Source organism: Anolis sagrei, chromosome 2, assembly GCF_037176765.1.
Source record: "Anolis sagrei isolate rAnoSag1 chromosome 2, rAnoSag1.mat, whole genome shotgun sequence".
Classification (NCBI taxonomy): Eukaryota; Metazoa; Chordata; class Lepidosauria; order Squamata; family Dactyloidae; genus Anolis; species Anolis sagrei.
Window position 1 is genome coordinate 33,812,806 of NC_090022.1, and position 20,507 is coordinate 33,833,312.

A 20,507-nucleotide genomic window follows, 5' to 3' on the forward strand; every position below is an offset into this window, starting at 1 on the left:
CTGCTCACTGGAGGGAAGGACATTAGAAGCAAAGATGAAGTAATTTGGCCACATAATGAGAAGACAGCAAAGCTTGGAGAAGATAATTATGCTGGGGAAAATGGAAGGAAAAAGCAAGAGGGGCTGACCATGGACAAGATGGATGGATGGTATCCTTGAAGTGACTGGCTTGACCTTGAAGGAGCTGGGGATGGTGATGGCCGAGAGGGAGCTCTGGCATGGGCTGGGCCATGAGGTCAGAGGCGGCCCTAGGTAATTTTCAATGGTAAGCAAACAGTATTTTGCCCCCCCCCCCCCCAACCAATCACTGATATATATTTTCTGTTCATCGTGGGAGTTCTGTGTGCCATATTTGGTTCAATTCCATCATTGGTGGAGTTCAGAATGCTCTTTGATTGTAGGTGAACTATACATCCCAGTAATTACAACTCGCATATGTCAAGGTCTATTTCCCCCCAAGAGCGCCTCAAGAACGCCCCTTGGCAAAATCAACTATACTGCAAATGCTTACTTTGCGTAATGGGTTGAGCCGCCCTTGCATGAGGTCACGAAGAATAAACAAATAAACGACAACTAAAGCAGACATAGTAGTCCCCAGATGTCCCACTTTCTTGTGAGGCTGGTGAGTGCAACATAGATTAGACTGAGAGACAGAAAAAGCAAGATCTCCTCTGAAGCTCAAACAACAGAAGAGCTCTACATACCTATGCTATAAAACTCTCTCTCTCTCTCTCTCTCTCACACACACACACACACAGAGTGGATAAAGAAAATTTAAACAGGGTATTATACCTCACCCCCACCCCATTTGTGGTCCACCATACAAAATACATACAAGATGGGTGGAAAGCACTTTTCTGTAGTCAAGATAGTGTCAGGAGAAGTTTGATGACATCCTGATCCCTTTGTGGATCTTCTCTAAATTCCCATTTTTCTGTTATCAACACAAGACAAAAATATGGTCCCCACACCAGTTTCTTCTGTTCCTTGAGAACTTTCCAACTCTCCCACTGCTGCACACAGATGTATTCAACTAGTACCTATTTATTACATTGTCCTGGAACATACAAAACCACCTAACTTCATGAGCATAAAGCTAAAATGAATTAGTCCAGGAACATCCTTTGGCCCCAAACTAAAAGTCAGCAAGACGTACTAGTACTGAGCACATCAAAGCTTGGGTTGCTGTGAGTTTTTCAGTCTGTATGGCCATTTTCCAGAAGCGTTCTCTCCTGACGTTTCGCCCATATCTATGGCAGGCATCCTCAGAGGTGGTGAGGTCTGTTGGAAACTAGGCAAGTGGGGTTTATGTATCTGTGGAATGTTCACGGTGGAAGAAGGAACTCTTGTCAGTTTGAGGCAAGTGTGAATGTTACAATTGGCTACCTTGATTAGCAATGAATGGCCTAGCAGCTTCAAAACCTGGCTGCTTCCTGCCCAGGGGAATCCTTTGTTGGGAGGTGTTAGCTGGCCCTGGTTATTTTTTGTCTGGAATTCCCCCCCCTTTTTTTTAGTGTTGCCCTTTATTTACTGTCCTGATTTGAGAGTTTTTTTAAAAAAATACTGGTAGCCAGATTTTGTTCATTTTCATGTTTTTCTCCTTTCTGTTGAAATTGTCCACATGCTTGTGGATTTCAATGGCTTCTCTGTGTAGTCTGATGTGGTGGTCATTAGAGTGATCCATCATTTCTGTGTTCTCAAATAATATACTGTTTCCAGATTTCTTCCACCTCAGAGGTTCCACAGATATATAAACCTCACTTGCCTTGTTTCCAACAGACCTCACAACCTCTGAGGATGCCTGCCATAGATGTAGGCAAAATGTCATGAAAATGCTTCTGGAACATGGCCATACAGCCTGGAAAATTCACAGGCTGTATGGCCATGAAAGCCTTTGACAACACATCCAAGCTTGTTTCTTACAGATGCATGGAGAAGTGTTGGATTTGTTTTAAAAAGAATGAAGCTCTATCCTCAAGTCTAAATTGCCTTGAGCATCTATTCTTCTAAAAGTGAGGGTTTTAAAGTCCAGAGAGGGCAAGCAAATCAAATGAAGACAAGGCCAAATCAAATGAACACATAGTGAACACACAAGATTGAAATGAAAACTGATTCTAGAAGTGAATCAGCAGTTGATCATCAGTTGAAACCACACCAGCTCTGCTTCACTTACAAAGCCTGTGAAGATTCATAAAGTACTAAATAATAACCAGATTGTACAGATGTGCCTTCTCTAGGGTGGGAAGGGAGCATTTATGTCCAGGAAGGCCTCCAAGGTTGAAAGGAAATGGCCAGTTGCACAAGAAGAGCTAATTTTCTAACGGTTCATGCACAAGACAATGCGAAGATTCATAGACAGGACCTACCGGGAGAACTGGACTCAAATAAACCTGTGTTGCTTAAAAGGATTATCGTAACTATATCTAGGCCAGATGTCAGGCTGTGGTCACAACACAGTCCATACAAAGTTATTCCTTTAGGGAGTGACATGAATGAAAGGGTCTGAGGCGTCAGGAATGGGTACTACTCAGCTGCCAGGAAGTCTGTGGGATGTGGCAATCTGCCCAGTAAAAATACCCTGCCAAGAACTCCCAAAACAACCCTCATGTGGACTAATCTCAGGGTTTTGAATTCTGTCAGGCTGGGTTGTGTTATCAGACCGTTACTATTCATGCCACGATGACTGAAAGGAAGGTTAACCTTTACAGATTCTCCCAAGAGGCTCAAGTTTACCATGGAATCAGCATCAAACTTATTACGGCACTCTGGCTTTGTACAAGCATACTCTCAAGTTCATCTCTGTTGAACCCACTGTGTTTCAACAGTTTCATACATTGATTTATTCCTATCAGATAAGACCTGAGGGAGTATATTTCACTTGGAACTATGGGAGGCAGGGTCATTTCATCTCAATGCCCTGTGTAATGGCTCTTACAGGCACAAATCTTTCTGTACACTTTCCCCCAGATAGTTGTTTGCATAGTACTTAGTCAACAAGACATAAAAACTGTGCTTTGTTCAAGCACTAAGCTGCTTTCCAATAAACCAACAGGTAAAATCTTCAGAATATAAGAAGATATAGATAAGTTGTAAATTGCAAAGCTGAATAAATATGTCCCACAATGTTAACCACTTCCATATTAGAACACAGCTTGACTTGGAAGAAGAAGGACTCTTCAAATCAGTATCAATTTCTAGTAGAAATGCTTTCTCCAGCTATAATGAGATACCTAGGGAGGTGAGTCAGTATATTCATTTCAAAAGAGGGTCCACATCCTTGAATACCAGACCTTTTGGTGTCAGCCTGGAACCATATAATAACACAATTTCCAAAAATGTTCACTGGCAGTTTTGGAACTTCCATGGAAGAGCAAAGAACATATATTTTACAGTTGGCTGCAAAGCTTCATGATTATCTTCCCCCATCTCTCTCTTGTTGCTATTCAGAGACTGAACTTTACAGAACATAAAGGGCTATCCTTTACCAAACATGGAAAGGACATGAAGCCAGAAAAGGGCAGGCATAAAGGACATCCTACTTTAGACCTTAATATAGCCAGACCTGTTTTGATTCAAATGGAAGGTAGTAGTACAGGACACTCATTTTTCATCTTCCTTCTACAAGTTCCTTTCCCTTTTTCTAGTGTATCTCTTACATTGTTAACTTTTGGGAAATTGCTTAATTTATTTATTTCTGTAAGAGACTCAGAGCATGATGATAAAACAATCTTATTAAGGACAACAGCAACATATAACGCTGCTGTGGAATTACTAGTTCAAGCAACATATAAATGTATTAAAATGTTATCTATATGAATCTGTGTACCAAAAAAAATGTTATCTATTTAACAGTAGCACAGCTCAGAATGCATTGTGTATGTTGTAGGCTCCCAACTGGAAAGTTTATGGTAATTTGTGGGGGGGGCGGGGGGGAAGAATAACAGAAATTCAGTCTGACAAAACTGTTCCATAGTAAGCTGGCCCAAGAAAACTCAGTCCAAAAATCTGGTAATTCTTTGACTCTCTCCACAAGCAAAGTTGGATGACTACTCCAAATAAAGAGACAGGACCATCTGGAAGTCTCTGTGAAAAGTTATGAATGGCCTGCTAACAACACTATAGGAAGTTGTGTCATGAAACCATGCAACTTATCCAAGTAACTCAGTTCTATCTGCACAACAGTTGTTCTCATCCAGGCAGGCTCCAGATGTTAGAATTTAACTCCCAAAATTCCTAGTCACATTGGCTATAGCGATGGAGTCTTTTAGGAGATGATATTCAACAACATCTAGATGTTCCTTGGATAAGGGCCACAATGACTGGCAATAGTTCTTCTAGGTTTCAAAGAAGAATCCAGCTTTCCTTTGAGAAGTCAAAGGTTGAATCTAGACTTTTAAATGAAACATATCTGCTCCACCACTAAGTCCTCCAATATCGATAGACTAGAATCAAGAACATATATTATCTAGGTCTAGGGTCTTCCAGTGGTAGTCATGAACACCACTTCTTTTGGCACCCACCTGGATCCCTTCTCCTATAAATTATTAATTATTTACAATTACAATGTAATTTCACAACACCCCCCACACCCCACACCCCGCCCAGAGGATGCAAAGTGAGTGTGGCTCTATGTGGAATCCAAGTAACCAACCTTAGAAAGTAAAAGTTGTGGCTGCAAAACAGGACTACATTTTGAAGCATACCTTAGTTGCACACCAAAAAAAAATCAGTAAGCTAGGCAGTAATATGAGAGGTCTTGATGCTAGGGTGGAGATGGGGAGACAAGGGGACGATCTGTAGAATTGAAGATCTAGTAATAAGTGTTTGGCCTATGCTCACTCACCCCCCCCCCACAAATCTGTTGTGTGGGCTTCCCTATTTTTTATGTTTCTATCAAAAATAAGAGTTAAACCAAAGAAGAACACCAAACTAATCATCATGGCAATATCCAATCTGAAGAACAAGCCCACACATACTTTTTTGAAATGTAAAAACTTGATTTATGGTATTAAGCCTAATTGATTGGGAGCTAGAAGACTGGTTTGAAGCAAGATATTGTCAGAGAGGAATGCGAAAAGAGACTATCTGCAACCCAAAAGAAAGAAAAGCCACAGTGCATAACAGATGAAACTCTCCAAGCAGTTAAGAGCATATGAGAGGCAAAAACAAAAGGGGATGGAAATAGGCTCAAAATCCTGAATGCAACTGTTTAGCAAGTTGTTCACAGGTATAAAGAGAACTACTATAATAACCAGTTCAGTGAATTAGAGTACGACAGCAAAAGTCAGAATGAAAGACCTCTTTATAATGATCTGAGAAATCAAAGTGACATTTAACCATGAATAGGGATGCTCCATTGAAGTTAAGATGGCCCATGTCATCTTATTTCCAATTTCCATGCATGGTTGTGAAACCTGGACAAGTGAAGAAAGCTTAAAGGAAGAAAATAAACTCATTTTGACATGTGATGCTGAAAAAGATATAGTGGACTGCTAAAAAGAACAATAAAAGGGTGCTAGAGCAAATCAAGCCTGAATTCTCTCTAGAAGCCAAGATGACCAAATCCAACAAATGCTACGTTCAACAAAGGACAAGAGGGATCCTCTCACTTCTGCAGGAGTCTACCATATACCATGCAGCTGTGGACAAGTCTACATAGGGACCACCAAACGCGGCATTGCCCAAACACGAATCAAGGAACCTGAAAGGCACTGCAGACTACTTCAACCAGAGAAGTCAGCCACAGCAGAGGACCTGATGAACCAACCTGGACACAGCATATTATTTGAAAACACAGAAATGCTGGACCACTCTCACAATCACCACAAAGAGGCCATTGAAATCCATAAGCATGTGGATTTCAATGGCTTCTCTGTGTTGTCTGAGGAAACCATGAAAATGAACAAAATCTGGCTACCAGTATTAAAAAACTCTAAAATTACAACAGCAAAACAACAGAGAGGAAACAATCAGGGATAGCTAATCACCTCTCAACAAAAGATTCCCCCAGGCACTAATAAGCCACACCAAAAAGCTGCCAGGCCATCAAATGCTAATCAAGGTGGTCAGTTGAAACATTCAAACCTAGCTCCAACAGACAAGAGTTCTTTGTCCCACCTTGAACATTCCACAGATCTATAAACCCATTTTCCTAGTTCCAACAGACCTCACTACCTCTGAGGATGCTTGCCATAGATGCAGATGAAACGTCAGGAGAAAATGCCTGAAAAAACCTACAACAACCCAGTGAAGCTGTTGTACTTTAGCCATATCATTGGAAGACATGAATCACTCAAAAAGATAATAATGATTGGCAAGGTAGAAGGCAGTAAGAAAAGAGAAAAGTGCACTGCAGATGAAGAGGCTCAATGAAGGACACTATGGCCTGGGGTTTGTAAGACTGTTGAGGAGAAGGTGACCTTGAGGCCTCTCATTCATAAAGTCAGCAGAAATCAAAGTTGATGTAATAATAGTTAACATCAATAGTGTCTTGCAAGACCTGAACAGGGCTATTAATGATAGGGGTATTGAGGAGAGAGTGATGGAGATCTCTCTTTTATAGGATCGCCATAAATTGAGGGCAGTTAATACAACTTAATCCTCTTCCTTGCTTATGTATAGCCCTATGAGGAGCAGCGTAAAGAGCTGGGAATGTTTAGTCTGAAGAAGATAAGGCTGAGAGGAGTCATGATAGCCATGTATAAATATGTGAGAGGAAGTCATAGGGAGGAGGGAGCAAGCTTGTTTTCTGATCCCCTGGAGACTAGGACGCGGAACAATGACTTCAAACTACAAGCTAAAAGAAAGGAGATTCCTTCTGAACATCAGGAAGAACTTCCTGACTATGAGAGCCGTTCAGCAGTGGAACTCTCTGTCCTGGAGTGTGGTGGAGGCTCCTTCTTTGGGAGCTTTTAAACAGAGGCTGGATGGCCACCTGTTGGGGGTGCTTTGAATGCAATTTTCCTGCTTCTTGGCAGGAGGTTGGACTGGATGGCCCATGAGGTCTCTCCCAACTCTATGATTCTATGATTCTATATACATCTGGGTGTGCATGAGGGGGGAGGAGAAGAGAGAGTGTGTGTGTATGTATATATATGTATATGTGTGTGTGAGAGAGAGTGTGAGTGTGTATATATGAGAGAGAGAGTATGTGCCCACACCTTCAAGAGACCTGTTGTTCTAGGGTAATTTCGTGGATTTCAGAAGGTTTTTTTAGGCAAGAAACACTCAGAGATAATTTTGTTAGTGCCTTCCTCTGGAATATAACCAAGAGTACCTAGTATTGTAGCAAAGAGAAGCTCTTTCCAGGAATATACTTCATCATATGGAAAACATGCTACTCTTTCCTTTGCTTGTCACCCTGAAGGCATGAAGAGAGAGAGAGGGCAGTTCACACATCCTGTCTCAGTGTTTCCATTTAACTGGCGAAGATACCTTGGGTCAAAACTCCATTAGGCATCCAGTAAAGAACGTGTTTGACAGCTAGAGAGAAACAAGAGTGCAACCTAGCCAACATGTGACAGAGCGATAATCCACATAAGTGAGAAAAATGTGCTGTAGAGTGAGGGAATGAAACAACAATGGGAAACTATATTCTTTCTGGTGTTATTGGGCTGCAGCTCCCACAACCCACAGCAATGGTTATGCTGGATATTGAACTGTAGACTAATAATAACTGAATGCTTACAATTATGTATCCTTAGCACAAAAGAACATATGAATACTGAGGCAGAATTATCAAGAAGCAAAGCTATCAGATGTTTCATCCATGAGTTAACAGAGGGTGCATCCAGGTTGATTGAAAAGATCAGAAAGTCCCAGATTTTGTTCTTTTTTTTTCTAGTTTTATTTTGGAGATCCATACATGTTTTCTTTATCCCATAATATTTTTTCTCAGCTTCCAGTATGATCAGACACTTTTTACACCAGCTCCCCAAGTCAAGTTTATTTTAACCCAGTGTAAAATCGGAAAGAACAGGGACAACATTTGGGACTTTTCAGTCAGTTTGGATGTGCTCAGAATAAACTCTTTCCAGGCATATAAATTTATGACAATGTTTTAAGGGGTCTGGACAATTCAAAACAAGGCAGTTAATACAAGACATGTTTTAAACTACATGATTCCAGAATACACCTTTCTTTTATAAATAGTTACTAAACCAAAACATCAATCAGGAGTCTCACATTTATATCCCACCCACTCTCCAAGGTTGAACCATAACCAAATATTGCATTCCTTGGAATCCCTACTTTGTGATCCACTTGAGGTTGAACAAGCAGGAATATGGCAATGTGGCCTTCTTGTTTGGATGTCTTGTCATACCCTTGCTACATTGTCCAAGCATATTGTTCCAGCAAAGCATTCTTTGATGTATTCTGTCGTAGCTCTTCTGCTGATTTAGAATTGCAAAACTACTAATACCTCTCTAAGCAATGTCTTATTTTTGCTTATTTCAGTGCATTTCATTTTTTAAAATTAAGTAATCCAAAAATAAAAGACATTGGGCAATATAAGTGCTGGATCTTCCTTAATTAGCTTCACAATAACTATGCAAGTGTGTTGCTAGTCATCCACAGGCATCTAATAATCCTCATGGGTAAGCAGAAATTTAAATTATTTCTTTTTTCTACCACAACTCCAAACCAGTATCCCCTTTGTCATAGTGGCTTTGGAAGTCTTGCAGGACTAAAGTGGAAATATGGGGGTGAGGAACCCCACCAGTGCTATTAGACATTAATTTGAACATGTTGTAGTACTTGGATTAACAGCTGAACAACAGATGATGGAAACGAATGTCCCGTTTAGCTTGCCTATACAGACTATACAGATATCTTCTAACTGTAGCACCATTAATACAGAAATCATTCCAATACAAGTATGATAGCATCATATGAAAGGGCAGCAAAGTAGCTGTGCTCCACTGCTGCCTTTTAAGATTTTGCCATGGTCTCATCCTCTTGCTTATTGTGACAAAGAAAACAACTTGATGTTTTGTTGGAGGTAGTACTGAAACCATAACAGGAGAGTTTTCAGCTCAATCACTAAGAAAGGCAAGGTTCTCCTCTTCCTCTCTCTCTCTCTCTCTCTCTCTCTCTCTCTCTGTCTCTGTCTCTGTCTCTGTGTGTGTATCTTAAAGTGATTGCAGATCACTTTTATATATATTATACTGCATTGCTGTGATTTTTCCAGGCTTTATGGCCATATTCCAGGAAAACTCATAGCAACCCAGTGGTTCTGGCCTGAAAGCCTTTGACAACATATTAACTTTTAACTGCTCACAAAGTAATTCAGAAAAAGCCTTAACAATTTGACTAAAAAGTCTCAGAGGCCCCTACAATTAAAACTATTCTCATATTTTAGTAGCACACTGAGTTCATGGTCTCTGAAGACATACGTTTGGATTTGCCACTAAGGAAGGGTTCCTATAGAATACTAAAATCCTAGAGTTCGAAGAGACTCCATGGGCCCTGCAGGAAAGTACAATCAAAAATCCTCTGAAGATGCCAGCCACAGATGCAGGTGAAACGTCAGGAAAAAATGCTGCTAGAACATTTCCATATAGCCTGGAAACCACACAACACCCTCATCAAAACTCTCCTGAGAGACTGCTATCCAGAGAAGGAGACTCCACCACATTCTCAAGCAGCATATTCCACTGCCAAACAGCTCTTACTGTAAAGGATGTTCTTCCTAACGGTAGAACTGCCAACATACTACCCCAAATAGCCTGTGATTCTAACAGGAACTATTAAGATACCTAATAGGACTCACTGCTGCTGTGTCCCATTTGCTGGATGCCACATTTCAAGAGAACTCCGGGAAGGGGATGCAGGGAGACAGCCTAGGGAATGACACATCTCTAAGCACACCCTGTGATTTTTCAGTTCCACAGCAGTTTGTATAGCATCAGCATGGTTTCAAAGGCTTATACTGCTCCCTGGGTTATCTGGTGCGGTTTTTAATTATGCTGTTCAATTGCTTTGCAGCTCAGCAAGATCGCATGCAGTCATCCTGACTCAATGGATTCCTTTATTGCCACTTAAATAAACAGAAGAGTTTCTTTTAGAAAAAATGCGTTGTTCCATCTCTCTTCTACATACAGACATACTTTATTTTCTGAGACGAGTTCTTTCGTGTACCCAACTGCAGACAGGTTTATGCAGCCAAGCCTATAGGCACATACATTGTGAAGTTGATACACTGATAACGATGCAACTGAATGACACAATTTCCAAAACATACAAGATGAACTAGGTCCTTTGGACAGGAGCAGAATTCAAAACGATCTTAACAGATTAGAGAGATGGGCCAAAACTAACAAAATTAAGTTCAACAGTGACAAATGCAAAATACTCCACACAGGCAGAGAAAAGGGAAATGCAAAGATATAGAATGGAGGACGATGGCTGGCTAAACAGCAGTACATATGAAAAAGATCTTGGAGTCCTTGTGGGGACACTGTCATGCAGTGGCAAAAAAAAAGCCATTTGGAGTTCAGCCTGCATAAATAGGAGTCTAGTGCCTAGATCCAACCATGCTAACCCACTATTCTGCCTTGGTCAGGCCACATTTGGAATACTGTGTCCAATTCTGGGCACTGCAATTGAAGGGAGATGTTGTCAAGCTGAAAAGTGTCCAGATGAGGGCGACTAAAATGATCAAGGGTCTGGAGAACAAGCCCTATGAGGAGTGGCTTAAAGAGCTGGGAATGTTTAGCCTGCAGAAGAGAAGGCAGAGAGGAGACATGATAGCCATGCATAAATATGTGAGGGCAAATCATAGGGAGGAGGGAGCAAGCTTGTTTTCTTCTGCCCTGGAGACTAGGATGCAGAACAATGGCTTCAAACTACAAGAAAGGAGATTCCACCTGAACATTAGGAAGAACTTCCTTACTGTGAGAGCTGTTCAGCAGTGGAACACTCTGCCCTGGAATGTGGTGGAGACTCCTTCTTTGAAGGCTTTTAAACAGAGGCTGGATGGCCATCTGTCAGGGGTGCTCTGAATGTGATTTTCCTGCTTCTTGGCAGGGGGTTGGACTGGATGGCCCATGAGGTCTCCTCCAATTCTATGAGGTCATTTAGCCATTAATTTTTGGAAATTATTTTGCAAAGACTCTGCCATCCACCCTGCCCTCCCTCCATTGCTTCATAATTTAATATCCAATATGACTTGGAGAGTCTTCCTTTGCAAAAAAAGTGGAAGTCCATATGTCTCTCTGAACAATGAGAATGAGGAAAATGCGAATGTGGCAGGAGAAGGGGGGAAACTAAGATGCTTAGGAATATTAGAAGGCTTCAGAGTCTTTTAAATATGGTAATTATTTCAAAGTTCAGAGTCCCTTGAGAAGGACTGGACTTGCCCATCTGCGAAAGCAATCAGAGGGAAGAAAAGGATGGGCGTGTGGGTGGGTGGGTGTTGACACAACTGCAGTCGAAGGAAGCTTAACTGAGTCACGTTTACTCGGTAAAATAAGGAAAGCTTAGAACTAGAAAGCAAGAGCACCCTCCAAAAGAAATCCTGCAAACCATGAATGCCTATTTGGGTTTTGCATAAGGAGCCTTTCCTATACCTCGAGATCCAATGGTACAAGGCTCTCTGATAACGCTTCTCCAGAGGTAAAGTAAAATAATCACTGGTGAAAGGGAAGCAGAAAAGATTAAGAAAAGGAGAGCAAAAGCTATCTGCAGGAATGATGCTGTATGTGGTGAGCAGAATTAACTCTTGCCCTAATCCTCGGTGGTTCATAAGGTTTTGCAAAACCCAGTGGGATTAAAATCTCTGCAAGGCCACGGATCAGGTTGATGTGGCCTGGGGTGAATGCTTCCCAAGAAAAGCCTAAAATAGGGATATACAAAAAAAGAAAAAGATAAACAATGGGGAAGCAGAGGGAGGATGACACTGTAACCTCCTAAATTCAGGAATTACAGGGATCTGGCTGTTCCTGAAGAAAACAGAGATGTGAGATATAAGCTGTGTCAAGGGTCTTTTCTGTATCAAAGAGCTGCAACGGCAGGAACAACATCAACTAAACAATCTCCCTAAAAATAATCCGATCGAAGGGTTGCTGTGAGTTTTCTGGGCTGCATGACCATGTTTCAGAAGCATTCTCTCTTCACGTTTTGCCCACACCTAGGGCAGGCATCCTCAGAGATTGTGAGGTCTACTGGAAACTAGGCAAGTGAGTGTGTTGCTGTAAGTTTTCCAGGCTGTACGACCATGTTCCAGAAGCATACTCTCCTGACATTTCACCTGCATCTATGGCAAGCATCCTCAGAGGTTGTGAGGTCTGTTGGAAACTAAGAAAGTGGGTTTGTATATTTGTGGAATGTCCAAGGTGGGATAAAGAACTCTTGTTTGTTTGAGGCAGATGTGAATGTTGCAATTGGCCACCTTGATTAGCATTTAATGGCCTTGCAGTTTCAAGGTCTGGCTACTTCTTGCCTGAGGTATCCTTTGTTGGGAGGTGATTGGGAGGCTAACCAAATTGATCAATTGCAACATTCACACCTGCCTCAAACAGACACCCTGGCCATTCCAAACACACACACACACACACACACATATATAACACACATACTTTCTTAGTTTCCAACAGACCTCACAACCTCTAAGGATGCCTGCCATAGATGCAGGCAAAATGTCAGGAGACAATGCTTCTGGAACATGGACATACAGCCCAGAAAACTCACAGCAACCCAGTGATTCTGGCCATGAAAGCCTTCCACAATATATAGACAAGTAAGGTTTATATATCTGTTTCCAACAGACCTTACAACCTGTGAGGATGCTTGCCGTAGATGTGGCGGAAACATCAGGAGAGAATGCTTCTGGAGCATGGCCATACAGCCCGGAAAACTACAGCAACCCAGTGATTACAGCCATGAAAGCTTCAACAACACAAATCCTATTGAAATCTGCGTCACCATCCGTTTGCTTTAAGAGCCCACAAAGGATCCAGCCATTTGGAACCCCAAATGGCCAGACAGTAAAATTAGCCCTGACATTTGTTTTGAAGGAACAGCTGATGGGGTGGAGGGAGCAGGGACTCTTTCAAGGAAAAATAGAAAGTGGCTTAAGTACTTATCCTTGACTTGTATGATTTTAAATGCCCAGCAATTTGATGACTCACACTGAACTATTTCAGTCAACAGCAGGGAGATTTAAAAAAACCAGACGCAGGTAGGTACCACTGATGCCAAATGATGTTCAGCGTTGGCTTCAGTGAATGCTTTGGAAAACATTGCCACCCTGTGCCTCTCCTATCCCATTTTTGGGTGGTGAGGAAAGATCCCTGACACTCTCCTTACTGCCATCACTGCCTTGCCCTTCCGTAGACCTTTCTTTTCAAATGAACATCTTCCAAAGACAGGTTAAGACGGATCAACACACTGTACAATCCCATCACTGCCTTTCCGTTCCACAGACCTTCCTTTCAAACAAACATGCTCCAAAGAAAGGTTAAGACGGATCAAAACATTATACAATCCTGCAAACAGTTGTCTGAATGTCTGGTCCAACATTTTCTAACTTGGTTGCTGTAAGTTTTTTGGGCTGTATGGCCATGTTCCAGAAGCATTCTCTCCTGATGTTTTGCCTACATCTATGGCAGGCATCCTCAGGGGTTGTGAGGTCTGTTGGAAACTAGGAAGATGGGGTTTATTATATATCTGTGGAATGTCCAGGGTGGGAGAACAAACTTTTGTCTGTTTGAGCCTAGTGTGAATGTGTCAATTGGCCACCTAGTTTCCGACAGACATCACAACCTCTGAGGATGCCTGCCATAGTTGCATGCTCTATTCTGCCTTGGTTAGACCACACCTGGAATATTGTGCCCAATTCTGGGCACCACAATTGAAGAGAGATATTGACAAGCTGGAATGTATCCAGAGGAGGGTGACTAAAATGATCAAGGGTCTGGAGAAGAAGCCCTATGAGGAGCGGCTTAAAGAGCTGGGCATGTTTAGCCTGAACAAGAGAAGGCTGAGAGGAGACATGTATAAAATATGTGAGAGCATGGCCATACAGCCCGGAAAACTACAGCAACCCAGTGATTACAGCCATGAAAGCTGTAATCCCTCATCATAGGGAAGAGCGAACAAGCTTGTTTTCTGCTGCCCTGGAGATTAGGATGCAGAACAATGGCTTCAAACTACAAAAAAGGAGATTCAATTGGAACATTAGGAAGAACTTCTTGATTGTGAGAGCCGTTCAGAAGTGGAACCCTCTGCCCCAGAGTGTTGTGGAGGCTCCTTCTTTGGAAGCTTTTAAACAGAGGCTAGATGGCCATCTGTTGGGGGTGATTTGAATGCAATTGTCCTGCTTCTTGGCAGGGGGTTGGACTGGATGGCCCATGAGGTCTCTTCCAACTCTATGCTTCCATGAAACATCAGGAGGGACTGCTTCTGGAACATGGCCAGACTGCCCAGAAAACTTACAGCAACGCAGTGATTCCAGCCATGAAAGCCTTCAACAATACATTTTCTAACTCCCCCCTGCAAGACAATTCTAAACTGTGACCGAGAAGCATCAGTCTTTACCTGTTCCAATGGATTCCGAATCCAGCTTTGAGGAAGTAAGTTGGATGTTTACTGAAGTGCTGAGCTCCTGCTCAACACCTCTGCTCTTTGCTGTCCCCTCCCCTCTTCTTCTTCTTCCTCTTCTTCTTCTTCAGTTGCTGCTTTGGTTGACTTTCCTTTGGTGCCTCTTTTCCTCCCAAGCCCCAGGAAAACACTGCAGCATTGTCAAGTCCTTTTCCTTCCCTCCCTCCAGAAGATACGGCTATGGAGAGATCTCTCGGAGCTATATTTGCAGTATTTGACCCACGTCCAAGCCAAGGGAGAGCGACTGGCTTGGCCAAAGCATCAGAGGGCACCGTGGGCTTTCTGCCCTGCCTTGGCGGAGGTCTGAGGGCTCAAGCTGGCCTTCCTGGGCACAGCTGATGGGTCGCCCTTCCTCCATCACGCCATCGCCCCCCAAAAGGACCCCAGCGGCAGAGAGGAGCCCCCAGCCCGCTGTGAATCAGGAGACCCTGCCAGGCTGCTGCATCCAGCCAGCCTCCCTCTCTTCCCGGAGAAAGTCGGAGAGCTTGAGACAGCTCTGCGTGAGAGCCGCCTCCTCCTCCTGCTGCTGCTGCTGCTGCTGCCGGGCGACTGGGCTGCTTGGCTGGCTGGCCCCGCTGGGGAGTCGCCTCCTCCTTTGCCGCCGCTGCTGCCTCTGCTGCATGCGAATGAGGCCGTGATGTCAGAGCCACCAAGCCATCCCCTCCCTCCCTCTCCCCCTCCCTCCCTCCCTCCCTCCAAGTCGGGGAGACTTCAGCCCCAACGCCAGGGCTTAAAGGGATGGGCTCGTCTCTCCGGACCCTGGCTCTCTGTGGGGAAGGAGGAGGAGGAGGAGGGTCACAGGGAAGGAGGGTGAAGGGAGAAGGCAGGAGGAGGGGAAGAAGATGAGGACGAAGAGGAAGACAACCACGACGAGGAGAAAAAGTGGAAGGGGGAGGAGGAGGAAGCAGGGGGTTGGACTAGATGGCCCATGCCCAACTCCATGATTCTAAGTGGAAAGAGGGGGAAGAAGAGGGGAAGTAGTAAAAGAGAAAAAATAGGGAGGAGAAGTGGAAGGAGGAGGAAGGAGGATGAGATGACAAGGAGAAGCAGCAGCAGGAAGACAAGGAAAAGGAGGAGAGGAAGGAGAAGACAAGGAGAAGAAGTGGGAGGAGGGGGAAGGAAAATGAAATGACAAGGAGAAGCAGCAGGAGGAGGAAAACAAGGAAAGGGGGGAGAGGAAGGAGAGGAAGAAGAAGACAAGGAGAAGAAGTGGAAGGAGGAGAGGAAGGAGAATATAGTTAGAAGGAGAAGAAGGAGGAGTAAGAAGAATGAGATGATACGGAGAAGCAGCAGAAGGCAGACAAGGAAAATGAGTAGAGGAAGGAGAAGAAGTGTAAGGAGGGGGTAGGAGAATGAGATTACAATGAGAAGCAGCAGCAGGAGGAAGACAGGAGGAGAGGAAGGAGAAGTGGAAGGAGGAGATGAAGGAGAAGACAATTAGGAGTGGAAGGAGGAGGAAGAAGAATGAGATGACATGGAGAAGCAGCAGCAGCAGGAGGGAAACGAGGATGAGAGGAAGGAGAAGACAAGGAGAAGAAGTGGAAGGAGGGGGAGAAGAATGAGATGACAAGGAGAAGCAGCAGCAGGAGGATGAGGAGGAGGAAAGAGAAAACAATTAGAAGGAGTGGAAGGAGGAGGAAGAATGAGATGACAAGGAAAAGCAGTAGTAGCAGGAGGAAGACAAGGGGGAGAGGAAAAGACAAGGAAAAGAAGTAGAAGGAGGACAAAGGAGAAGAGGAGAAAGGAAAAGAAGGAAGGAGTAATAAAATTGTGGGGAAAAGGAAGGCAAGGAGAAGAAGTGGGGAGAGGAGGAGGAAGACAGGATGAAGAAGTGGAAGGTGGAAGAAGAAGCAGAGGAAGGAGGAGGAAGACGAGAGGAGGAAGAGGACAGTAATGAGAGAGAAAAATGGAGGAGGAAAATGAGGAAAAGGAGAAAAAATGGAAGAAGAAGAGGAGGAAGCAAAAAGAAAGAGAGGAAATAGAAGGAAGAGCAGGAGGATGAGGAAGGAAATGGGAAAGAAATGAAAAAGGAAAGAAAGAGAAAGAAAGAAAAGTAGTAACAGTGAAAGGAGAATGAGGAGAGCAAAGAGAAGAAGCAGGAAAGAAAAATAGGAATCACGGAATCCTCAAGTAGAAGGGATGGCAAGGATCATCCAGGCCTTCGCCCTTGCCATGAAGAAATACTTAACTATAGCCCTCTTGACAGATGCCCTTCAAAGATGAAAATCCCACTACCTTCTGAGGCATCATCAATTATTGTGTCTTCTTGTGTGATTTATTTTGGCCTTTTTATCCTTCTTAAGTAGCATAGCAAAATAATTTGTTGTATTGTTGAAGGCTTTCATGGCCAGAATCACTGGGTTGTTGTACATTTTTGGAGCTGTATGGCCATGTTCCAGAAACATTCTCTTCTGATGTTTCACCTGAAACTATGGCAGGCATCCTCAGAGGTTGTGACATGGTTTCCAGGCCTTTTATCCTCCTCTGAACAAATTTCAGCTTGTCAATATCCTTTGTGGTTCCCAGGACTGGACACAGTATTTTAGATGAGGTCTGACAAAAGCAGAGAGAGCAGTACTATTGATCTAGACCAGTGGTTCCCAACCTGTGGTCCGTGGAACATCTGGTCTGCAAGAACTAAAATATGATCTGTGGCCTCACCATTCCTACACTGTTGCAACGAGAGCGACTGGTCTTGCAAAACCCTCTTATAGTGCCGAGGCTTATTAAATACGGTTTTTTGTGGGTGAGCAGATGGCAACTACTAGATAGAAAATATTCTGTATCAGAAACTAGTGCTGGTGTGGTCTATCCAATGCAGTTTTCTGAATTAGCACCCCAAATAACCAAAGTTAATCTAAAGTTGACCAAAAACTGATTTGTAACCCTTTTGGTACTAATGTTGGAGATTGGTCCCTGGTCAAAGTGGTACCTGGTCAAAAAAAGGTTGGGAAACACTAATCTAGACAGTATACTTGATTTACACTATACGCCTATTGATACAGCTTAAAATAACATTGGCTTTTTCAGCTGCTGCTTCACACTGTTGATTTATGTTTAGCTTGGGGTCTACTAAGGGCCCTTCCACACTGCCCTTTATCCCAGGACCTGATCCCAAATTATCTGTTTTCACCTGGAATATATGAGTCCCCACTGCCAGATAATCTGGGATCAAATCCTGGGCTATAGGGCCAGTGCAGAAGGGCACCAAGACTCTTCAATTTGACTCACATTTATTGTTACCAAGGAAGTCCTTGATAATTTATTGTTATTTATTATTTATTATTTATTTATTTCTTGCACTTATTGACCGCCCCTCTCAGCCCGGAGGCGACTCGGGGCGGTGAACAACAACAACAAGAAGACAATGTACAATAAATAAAGACAATACAAACCAGACGGATACAACATAACATATACTTATACTAAAAATCCGCTTCGTCAAGTCCTGGGTCATAGCCGCAATTCGTAGTCCTAGTTCATTCCATTGTCAATTTAACTACACTCAATTGAAGGCCTGTTCAAAGAGCCATGTTTTTAGGCCCCTACGAAAGGCCATCAAGGAGGGCGCCTGTCTAACTTCAGCAGGGAGAGTGTTCCACAGCCGGGGGGCCACCACCGAGAAGGCCCGCTCCCTCGTCCCCGCCAGACGTGCCTGTGAGGCAGGCGGGACCGAGAGAAGGGCCTCCCCGGATGATCTCAAGGCCCTCGTGGGCTCGTAGGCCGAGATGCGGTCTGCGAGGTATTTTGGGCCGGAACCGTTTAGGGCTTTGTAGGATAACACCAGCACCTTAAATTGGGCCCGGTAGCAAATCGGCAGCCAGTGGAGCTGGGACAGCAGAGGCGTTGTATGCTCTCTGCGTCCAGCCCCCGTTAACAACATGGCTGCCGCGCGCTGAACTAGCTGAAGCTTCCGGGCCGTCTTCAAGGGCAGCCCCACGTAGAGAGCGTTGCAGTAGTCGAGGCGGGATGTGACCAAAGCGTGTACCACCGTGGCCAAGTCAGACTTCCCAAGATACGGGCGCAGCTGGCGCACGAGCCGAAGCTGTGCAAATGCTCCCCTGGTCACCGCTGAAACCTGGGGCTCCAGGCTCAGCGATGAGTCCAGGGTCACACCCAAGCTGCGAACCTGCGCCTTCAAGGGGAGTGCGACCCCGTCCAGCACAGGCTGTAACCCTATACCCTGTTCGGCCTTGCGACTGACCAGGAGTACCTCTGTCTTGTCTGGATTTAATTTCAGTTTGTTCGCCCTCATCCAGACCATTACAGCGGCCAGGCACCGGTTCAGGACTTCGACGGCCTCCTTAGTAGCAGGTGGGAAGGAGTGACAGAGTTGGACATCATCTGCGTACAGGTGACACCGCACCCCGAAACTCCGGATGATCTCACCCAGCGGCTTCATGTAGATGTTAAACAGCAAGGGGGACAAGATGGAACCCTGAGGAACGCCACAGATCAACGGCTGTGGCGCTGAACAGGAGTCCCCCAGCAACACCTTCTGAGTACGACCCTCCAGAAATGACCGGAGCCACTGCAAAGCAGTGCCCCCAAGACCCATCTCTGCAAGGCGCCCCAGAAGAATACCGTGGTCGATGGTATCGAAGGCCGCTGAGAGGTCCAGGAGCACCAACAGGGACACACTCCCCCTGTCTAGCTCCCGGCGCAGATCATCCACTAAGGCGACCAAGACCGTCTCGGTACCATGTCCCGGTCTGAAACCAGACTGTGCCGGATCCAGAATATCCGTGTCTCTCAAGAATACCTGGAGTTGTGAGGCCACCACGCTTTCCATGACTTTGCCCAAGAAGGGAAGATTGGAAACAGGCCGAAAGTTGTCCAATTTAGTGGGGTCGAGTGATGGTTTCTTCAACAGCGGCTTTACAACAGCCTGTTTTAGGCTCGCTGGAATCTTGCCTTCCCGAAGGGAGGCATTAACCACCACCGTTACCCACTCGGCCAATCCCCCTCTGGCCTCTTTCAGAAGCCAGGATGGGCAGGGGTCTAGGATGGACGTGGTGGGTCTCATTCCTCCAAGTATCTTGTCCACATCCTCGGGTTTCACAAACTGAAAAGAATCCAACAAAATCGGACAAGCAGGTGCTTGTGTCACATCCACAGAGACTGCATCTAATGCGGCGTCCAGCCCAGAGCGGATCGAAGCGACTTTGTCTGCAAAGAACCGAGCAAATGCTTCACAGCGTGCTGCCGAGTTGTCAGGGCTCCCACCTGAAGTTGGGGGAGTTAAAAGACCTCTGACAACCCGAAACAACTCCGCCGGACGGTTTTTTGCAGACGCAATAGTGGCCGCAAAGAAAGTTTTCTTTGCGGCTTTTATTGCCGCGGCATATGCCCTTAAAAAGGACACAAACCGTGTTCGATTTGACTCGCTTGGGTCTGAGCGCCACACGCTCTCTAGAACCCTCTTCTTTCGCTTCATCGCTGCCAGCTCCTCAGTAAACCAAGGGGCTGGTTTAGCTCGGTTACTCGAGAGGGGACGTTCCGGAGCGATCTTGTCAATAGCCCTGGTCATCTCCCCATTCCAGAGAGCGACCAAGGCCTCGACATGATCACCTACCGCGGCGGCGGGAAACTCCCCAAGAGCCGTCAGGAATCCACTCGGATCCATTAGCCTCCTGGGGCGGACCATCCTAATGGGTCCTCCACCCTTGCGGAGGTTAGGGGGCGCCGTGAGTCTAAATCTAATCAGGAAGTGGTCGGACCATGGCAACGGAGAGCTAGACAACTCCTCCACACCGCCACCCTGCTCCCATCCCTGACAGAAAACCAAGTCCAATGTGTGTCCAGCACAGTGGGTGGGGCCAGTTATTCGTTGGGACAGCCCCATGGTTGCCATGGCGGACATGAAGTCCTGAGCCGCACCTGTGAGGGTTGCCTCGGCGTGGATG

At 44.8% G+C, this 20,507-nt stretch overlaps 1 protein-coding gene across 4 annotated transcripts in view; it reads right to left on the minus strand.

Annotated features, from left to right (window-relative positions):
* Positions 1 to 20,507, minus strand: part of PRICKLE2 (prickle planar cell polarity protein 2) — a 356,751-nt gene that overhangs the window by 130,002 nt on the left and 206,242 nt on the right. Inside the window, exon 1 of one of the 4 annotated variants that reach the window (XM_060766428.2) lies at positions 14,539 to 15,252. The exons of the other annotated variants lie outside the window; for them this stretch is intronic. The gene's annotated coding sequence lies outside the window, so the exon portion shown is untranslated. Of the gene's footprint in view, positions 1 to 14,538; positions 15,253 to 20,507 lie in introns of those variants that run through there. 4 annotated transcript variants of the gene reach the window in all.